General features: G+C 44.8%; 1 protein-coding gene across 2 annotated transcripts in view; it reads left to right on the plus strand.

Annotated features, from left to right (window-relative positions):
• The first annotated feature begins 4,560 nt into the window (after positions 1-4,560).
• The window catches only part of nyap2a (neuronal tyrosine-phosphorylated phosphoinositide-3-kinase adaptor 2a), a 35,470-nt gene continuing 32,394 nt past the window's right edge, over positions 4,561-7,636 (plus strand). For both annotated transcript variants that reach the window (XR_013121669.1, XM_076976851.1), the window contains exon 1: positions 4,561-5,522. The gene's annotated coding sequence lies outside the window, so the exon portion shown is untranslated. The remainder of the gene's footprint in view (positions 5,523-7,636) is intronic.

Raw genomic sequence — 7,636 nt, forward strand, 5'->3', positions numbered from 1 at the left:
GAAACACAACCTCTGAGAGACATGAATGCTGAGAGGCACAACAGCTGAGACACCAACAGCTGAGAGACACGACCTCTGAGAGACACGACCTCTGATAGACACAACCAAGAGGCAAGATTCATATACAGGCACATCAACAGGAGTGAGCTGGAGACCTGCAGAGTAATGTAGAGTAATCACAGCCAAGATCCTGAGGGACCTCTGCAGTCAGACAGACAAGCAAATAATGGCAGACCAGCCAGACATGGTGATAGTAGATAAGATGCAGAAAACAGCAGTGGTAATAGTATTAGTGTGTGTGTGTGTGTGTACACCTTTTCATTTGATTATGTGTTTATTTACCTATTTCTATATGTCCACACAAATTGATGGCCGTGGAATTGGAAGACTCTCCCAGTATTGCACTAGGTTATATGTACATGGGTAAATGTATACAAAGGTGAGTTTATACAGAGCATTATAAACATGACCTGCTCGTGAGGGAGCCATAAACAATTCATGACAAGAGGGAGGACTGCTGAGAGATAAATCCAACAAGGAGTCACTAAAGACCCGTCCAGACTAATCCATCATGCTCACACACACGCCCTGCTCTCACTCTTCAATAATGGATGTCATGGGATGAGATCACCTGTGTGTGTGTGTGTTGATGTGAACATGTGTGCATGTGTGTTGCAGAGCTGTTGTTTGAAGTTTCAGTAGGTACAGTTGTGTACAGCTGCAAGTGTCCAGGGTGTTTTGTACAGTGTCTGTATGTGCAGGGAATTTTATATAGTGGCAATGTGTAAAGGCCGTTTTAAGCATTTTCAATATGTGCAAAGCAGTTGGACGCATTGATTATTTGGGTCAAGTAAAGGTCAAACGGCTGTATTCACTTCTTGGAATTTGCCTGCTTTTATAAAAGAGTGTTTCAAACTGTATAATAGTACATCACACATCCCCAGTCAATCGCTGTGTCACTAGCTTAGTTAAATTCTTAAGAGTCTCACTTGACTTTAAGCCTGAGTGAGTCACGTGGGTTCAGGAACTCCATAGCTGTCGCTAAGCTGGACTTTAAGCCTCACCTGTACTTTAAACCTCACCTGTGCTTTAAACCTCACCTGTACTTTAAACCTCACCTGTTCTTTAAACCTCACCTGTACTTTAAACCAAACCCAGCTGTTTTGCCATCAGTAGATGTCACTGTTTGTCAGGTCGAACTGAGGTTTAGCCGTTTAGCTCATTTTCAGCTCATACTGTATATTTGATTATTTCATATGTAGGCAAATATACGTCCACCATAATTTTTTGTGGACTTCATGACATGTTTTAATTAAACAATATGCTGCTTAATTATGCACAGTGAGGTGCAATCCCCGAGTGAAGAAGTATTAATCACTCATGAATCACTCATGAATCACTCATTAATCACTCATTAATCATAATTAGCCTTTTTGAAGCATGTATTCTTCAGAGAAGTCTGTTTCTTGCAGCTCTCCTTATATCGGAGCTCCGTGGCTGAACTGAGCTTCAGAGAGGCATCAAGCAGCACGAGGTAGCCTCGGTCCTCAGAGACTCAACTGTCTCTACGGTTGTGCGTCTACGGTCTGTCTGTGTGTCTTCTTTCTACCTGCGCATCTGCCCGTCTGCAGTCCGTCTGCGGTCTGTCTGCCACCAGTAACCTCATCATACACGTGAGCAGGTGTTACTGAGGAGGACTGATGAGATCTTACATGATGGTGAGATATATGAGCAAGGGAATGTCTTTCACATCATATATCCCTGAATCAGATTCCTGCTCTAGGCTTGTGATCCAACACACTTAAGGATCTATAAATATATATGTGTGTGTGTGTGTGTGTGTGTGTGTGTGTGTGTGTGTGTGTGTGTGTGTGTGTGTGTGTGTGAATTCAGAGGGTGTGACTAATGTGAAGATGACATGGCTCTGACTCAGTGGGCTATGCGGGAGATCAAAGACAGAGGGGTTAGAAATGAAGACATCAAACATCTCTTCCTGCCACAAGCCGTACATTCATCCACCATATGTTTCTAAAGTGCCAATTACTGCCCAGTACACCTAATTACACACACACACACACACACACACACACACACACAGCAGTTTTCTGTATTTGATATCATGTAGACAGACTGCGTGTTATCTCTGTCACTGCAGATGCAAACACGAGGTCATTGTTATTTATACAACAGTGTTGTTAATTAAAATAAGTGTGACCTCAGATACTGAACTAGCAGACGTTCAGACCTACTTCCTCAAAACCCTCGTGGTAAGTAGATAGATTGTGATGTTAGATGAGCCATTTATTTTCAAAACATTCTATATTTCTTTGCTTATGGTCTATATGAATTACAGAAGTCCAGCTTGATACTGTATTCTCTGCAGTCATTCATGTTTTCCTGCCCAGATGAATCAAGTTCCTGCCATGAGAACCAGAATCATTTCAACATTTAACTGGCTAAGGTAAACAAGTCAGATGAAATCTGACCCATAGTCAATACCTATGATCCTGAATGCAGTGCACCTTTTTGTCCACTAGAGGCTATTTCTGAATCAGCAGAGGTTGGAGACTCGTGGTGGAGAGTCATGTGACATACATAGTTCATTCTTATATCTTAGGTCTGTACAGTTACTGCTCACAGGTTAGAGTGTACTAACTGCTCCGCCATGTTTGATTTAACTGCATGTGTGTTTTCTGTGCATCTAGGTGTTCTGGGTGTGTTCTGGGTATGTTCTAGGTGTGTTCTGGGTGTACTATAGGTGCGTTCTAGGTATATTCTGGGTGTACTTTAGGTGTGTTCTGGGTATATTCTGGGTGTACTTTAGGTGTGTTCTGGGTATATTCTGGGTGTACTTTAGGTGTGTTCTGGGTATATTCTGGGTGTACTCTAGGTGTGTTCTGGGTATATTCTGGGTGTACTCTAGGTGTGTTCTGGGTATATTCTGGGTGTACTCTAGGTGTGTTCTGGGTGACCTCTAGTTGTGTTCTGGGTATGTTCTGGGTGACCTCTAGTTGTGTTCTGGGTGACCTCTAGGTGTGTTGATGTATTCTGGATGCTGGATACGGGGCCATAGAGACATTTTACTGTTAAATTAGTGAAGCTTGTCTCTGTGTGTGTGTGTGTGTGTGTGTGTGTGTGTGTGTGTGTGTGTGTGTGTGTGTGTTAAAATATGTTTTATTGACAGGTGTATTTACAGTATATACTCTATTGTAATAATTAAAGGTAAACAACATTCAACACTTATAGCCATTCATGAGTGAAGTGTGTACATGTGAGTGGAGTGTGTACATGTGAGTGGAGTGTGTACATGTGTTTCATAATCATTCATCATTTTCCTTATTCCTCTCTGCTTTATCCTGCAAATCTGTTCTACCTCATTCCACATCAAAATAATATGTTACCCTGTTTCACCTACTAATGTTAGGGAGAGCTCAGCAGACACATGTCTACACTGTGTGTGTGTGTGTGTGTGTGTGTGTGTGTGTGTGTGTGTGCAGTTCATGAAGTTCAAGGGTAGAAATCTGATAATGTCATGGAAGAGGGAGTTATTTGTACATAACATGGTTCAGTTAGACTTTTTACCCCTCAGTGATTTCTTGACTTTCTCTCTCTCCCACTCACTCTCACACACACACACACACACACACACACACACACACACACACACACACACACACACACACACACACACACACACACACACACAAACATACAAACACACACACAGATCATTCTCTCTCCCCTGCACACACACACCCTCTTTGCACTTAACCAAAAGGGCTAATCAGTTTCTGATTTATAAGATGGTATATGACTGTACCAGCTGACAGGTTATTACCATTGTGTGTGTGTGTGTGTGTGTGTGTGTGTGTGTGTGTGTGTGTGTGTGTGTGTGTGTGGTGTGGGGTGTCTGAGAGAGGGAGAGGGAGAGAGCAAGCAAAGGAGTTAATGAGGTGGAGAGAAAAACAAAACAGTTATCTGCTGCTGCAGTACATGCTTTATCTCAGGTACAAACACACACACACACACACACACACACACACACACACACACACACACACACACACACACACACACACAGGAGGGCATACGCACTCACTCATCTCAGACACACACACATGGCTGCCTGTTGAGTATTTTGGCAGCAGACAGAGCTGAGTGTGGTTGCTGTGGTGATGACGTTGTGTTGAACCATGGAACAAGGTCACACCCCTGGGACAGAGATGTCCTCAGACACACACACACACACACACACACACACACACACACACACACACACACACACACACACACACACACACACAGGGCTGGCATACTCTCTCTCATTGTACCTCTGATTGCTCCGTCCACCCTGTTTTACACTTTAACCTTTCCACCTTTCTCTCAAGTGCACTTCTCTCCTGGAGCTGTCCATGGTACTGTGGGGGGGGGGGGGTCATGGTACAGGATCAGAAGACTGAGCAGTAGGGAAAAGAGGGAGGGGGAGGGGTTAACCAGAGAGAGAGAGAGAGTGAGAGAGAGAGAGAGAAAGAGAGAGAGATAGTCACCAGTAGTGAGGGCATAGCAGATGAGATTTGCTTGTACAGTGATGAAAAGGTAAAAGATTTTCATTGTTTGCTTTAACAAGCTAGATCCACAGCTGCATGTGGCGAGTGAGTGAGAGGAAGAGAGAAGGAGAAAGAGAGGGAGAAGGAGGGGGAAGGAGAGAAAGAGAGGGAGTGAGAGACAGGGAGAGGAGGAGAAGGGGAGAGAGAAAGAGAGGGAGGGGGAGAGAGACAGTTGCAGCGGTGCGATCTCTCTGCCTTCTGCTTGCGCAGTGCTGCTGGTGTGAGACGTGTGTTAGGGTGTTTGTGAGCATATCTGCGCACCCCAGAGAGTGTGTGTAGAGTGTGTGTGTCGAGTGAGTGTGTGCGGAGAGTGTGTGCGCAGAGAGTATGCATGTGTGACGCCAGCAGCATCAGGAAAGGAAGAATCCAAGGGATCAGAGCAACACCAGAGGATATCGGACTCACACACACACACGCACGCACACACTAAATACATGCCCACACACACACACCCAAGAAAACGTGCATGTGTGTGTGTGTGCACCGGATGAGCAGCTGAGGCAGAAGGCAAAGCGAAGCATGGATCCTTCCAGAGGCGAATGGTGAGGGGAGGGGCAGAGTAAGGGTGCCGTAGCCCAGGCAGAGCGCTCGGAGGTGGGGTAACCTGAGGCCAACACCTGCTACCGCTGGAGGACTACATGCAAACAACAGGAGCGTCTTGCCCTCCCCTCCAGAACACAGAGACACCAAAGATGGGACTCTTCTTCTCTCCAGTCATCTTCCATTTCCTCGTCTCTGTGCGTGATGCCACTGGGCTGCGTAGTCATCGCTGGGCTTGCCTCTCAGCTGTGTGTGTGAGCGCCAGTGTGTGTGCGGAGAACGATCACGCCATATGCTGTTGAAAACAGGACACGCTCATAAACAACGACGGACGCCTAGCAGGTCTGTCGCTTTGGAAATCGAAACACAGACACAGTGAGTATGAACCTATGAACTGGAGTGTGAGTGTGCGTGTGTGTGTGTGTGTGTGTGTGTGTGTGTGTGTGTGTGTGTGTGTGTGTGTGTGTGTGTGTGTAAGAGAGAGAGAGAGAGAGAGAGAGAGAGAGAGAGAGAGAGAGAGAGAGAGAGAGAGAGAGAGAGAGTTCCTCCCTGTTTCCAGACCTGTATGTCCAGGTCAGTCATGTTTTTAAGTGTGTCATTTAATCATTTAATTTGTGTCTGTGTGAGTATATGTGCAGTATATGTGTGTACGAGTGTATGTGTGAGAAGTGTTGACAAATCATTGATGTTCATATTCATGTCTTCCCCCCCTTTCTGTGTCTTGTATGTATGTGTGTGTGTGTGTGTGTGTGTGTGTGTGTGTGTGTGTGTGTGTGTGTGTGTGTGTGTGTGTGTGTGTGTGTATGTGTGTGTGTGTGTGTGTGTGTATATATATATTCCTGTTGTTGTTAATGCTGGAAATGGGGTTAAGAAACATTACAAATGATCCAATCCAAACATGGGGAGATAGAAGGACCCAGGCCACAGTCACCTGTTCAAGGAAGAATCCCAGATCTCCCTCATAGGAGCCCAGGCAAATACACCTGTGAGCTGACCCAGTTTGTGTCTGGATGTGTTTGGGGGCCTATTGTGGCATCCCACCATCTCCACACTACACAGGAGGAATTATACCCTCACTTAACACATCAAAATACTCTCCCTCTTTCTCTCTTACAAACACACCTCTCTCTCTCTCCCACACACACACACACACACACACACACACACACACACACACACATGTGCACGCACACACAGAGAATGATGAGATCTAATTTTTGCCCATTTGCAAAAACATGCACACAGGGGAATGGGATATCACATTTCCCACATCAGAAGAAAGTGCTACACACCCGCACACACTCACACACACACTAAGACTGTAGGGTTTCACACTTGCTAGTTTCAGGCAGAACAAATGCGTGCTCATCACTGAATTAGGAACCCCCGCTTAATGCATTATGTCACTCTGCGTGCTAGGATACTGTTGCCTAGATACACAGCACTCACTTGCCTTATGTTCCATTTATAGAATACAGCTGTGTGTGTGTGTGTGTGTGTAAGGGGGGATTCAAAGAATCCACAGGGGGAGTTGGAAGGATAGATGACGTGAGGAGAAAGAATAGCACATGAGAACAGGCTTGCAATAACTTGAACACGCCTGCAATTTAGATGAAAAAAGACTGAATAAGACACAATGCATTGAAAATATACCCACATGCGCTACTCAAGATGGGAGGGGTTGTAAGTGGGGCAGCTTAGCAGAGGTTTTAACACCAGGAAGCTCTTCCCTACTGCTGTGTGAACAGACTCACAGATCCTGACTTGGACAGCAGACTGTGATATGCAGCTGACTGAAGGGCCTGTAGGCGGCTGGTCCTGTTTCATCAGCAGCCTTGGCTGCTCTGTGATCGTTTATCTGAGTCTGTCTCTTCTGTACTGCTGAGTTTCCAAGAAAGATCATGTGACTTATTTATTTTATTTTTTTTTTGCCACAGACAACATTTTAAAACCCACCACAGAAATGCAGGAGTGGAAATACATTCCGTTTGGTCTGTAAGTGCGTAGTCTGAGCACAACGTGAATATGAAATGAAGATTTAATTTCGTATCATTTTTTAAAGCTCTTTAACAGTTCAGAGAGCTTAAATGCTTCATAGCATGTAGAGTCCATGTAAAAGCTGTAACTCAAAGCTGCCTGAATTATGTTTATATATGAAGAAAGATATAGGAAGATTCCAACGAAAAAAGGAAGTCACTACAGACCTAACTGACTGCTTTTCTTAGTATTCCAGAAGTACATACACAAGGCACTCCTTACAGTAAACAAACCATTGTGATTATTTACACCCTGGTTTCCAAGAACAGAAAAGCTTAGTAATCAAGAAACTACAATCTAGCAGAGTGGGTTTAGTGTGGTACTGGGTATGCATACTGGGAGTGGGTTTATTGTGGTACTGGGTATGATTACCGGGAGCTGGTTCAGTATGGTAGTGGGTATGATTACTGGAAGTGGGATCATGGTGGTACTGGGTGTGTACACTGGGTATG

The sequence above is a fragment of the Brachyhypopomus gauderio genome, chromosome 16 (assembly GCF_052324685.1).
Source record: "Brachyhypopomus gauderio isolate BG-103 chromosome 16, BGAUD_0.2, whole genome shotgun sequence".
In the NCBI taxonomy this organism is placed as follows: Eukaryota; Metazoa; Chordata; class Actinopteri; order Gymnotiformes; family Hypopomidae; genus Brachyhypopomus; species Brachyhypopomus gauderio.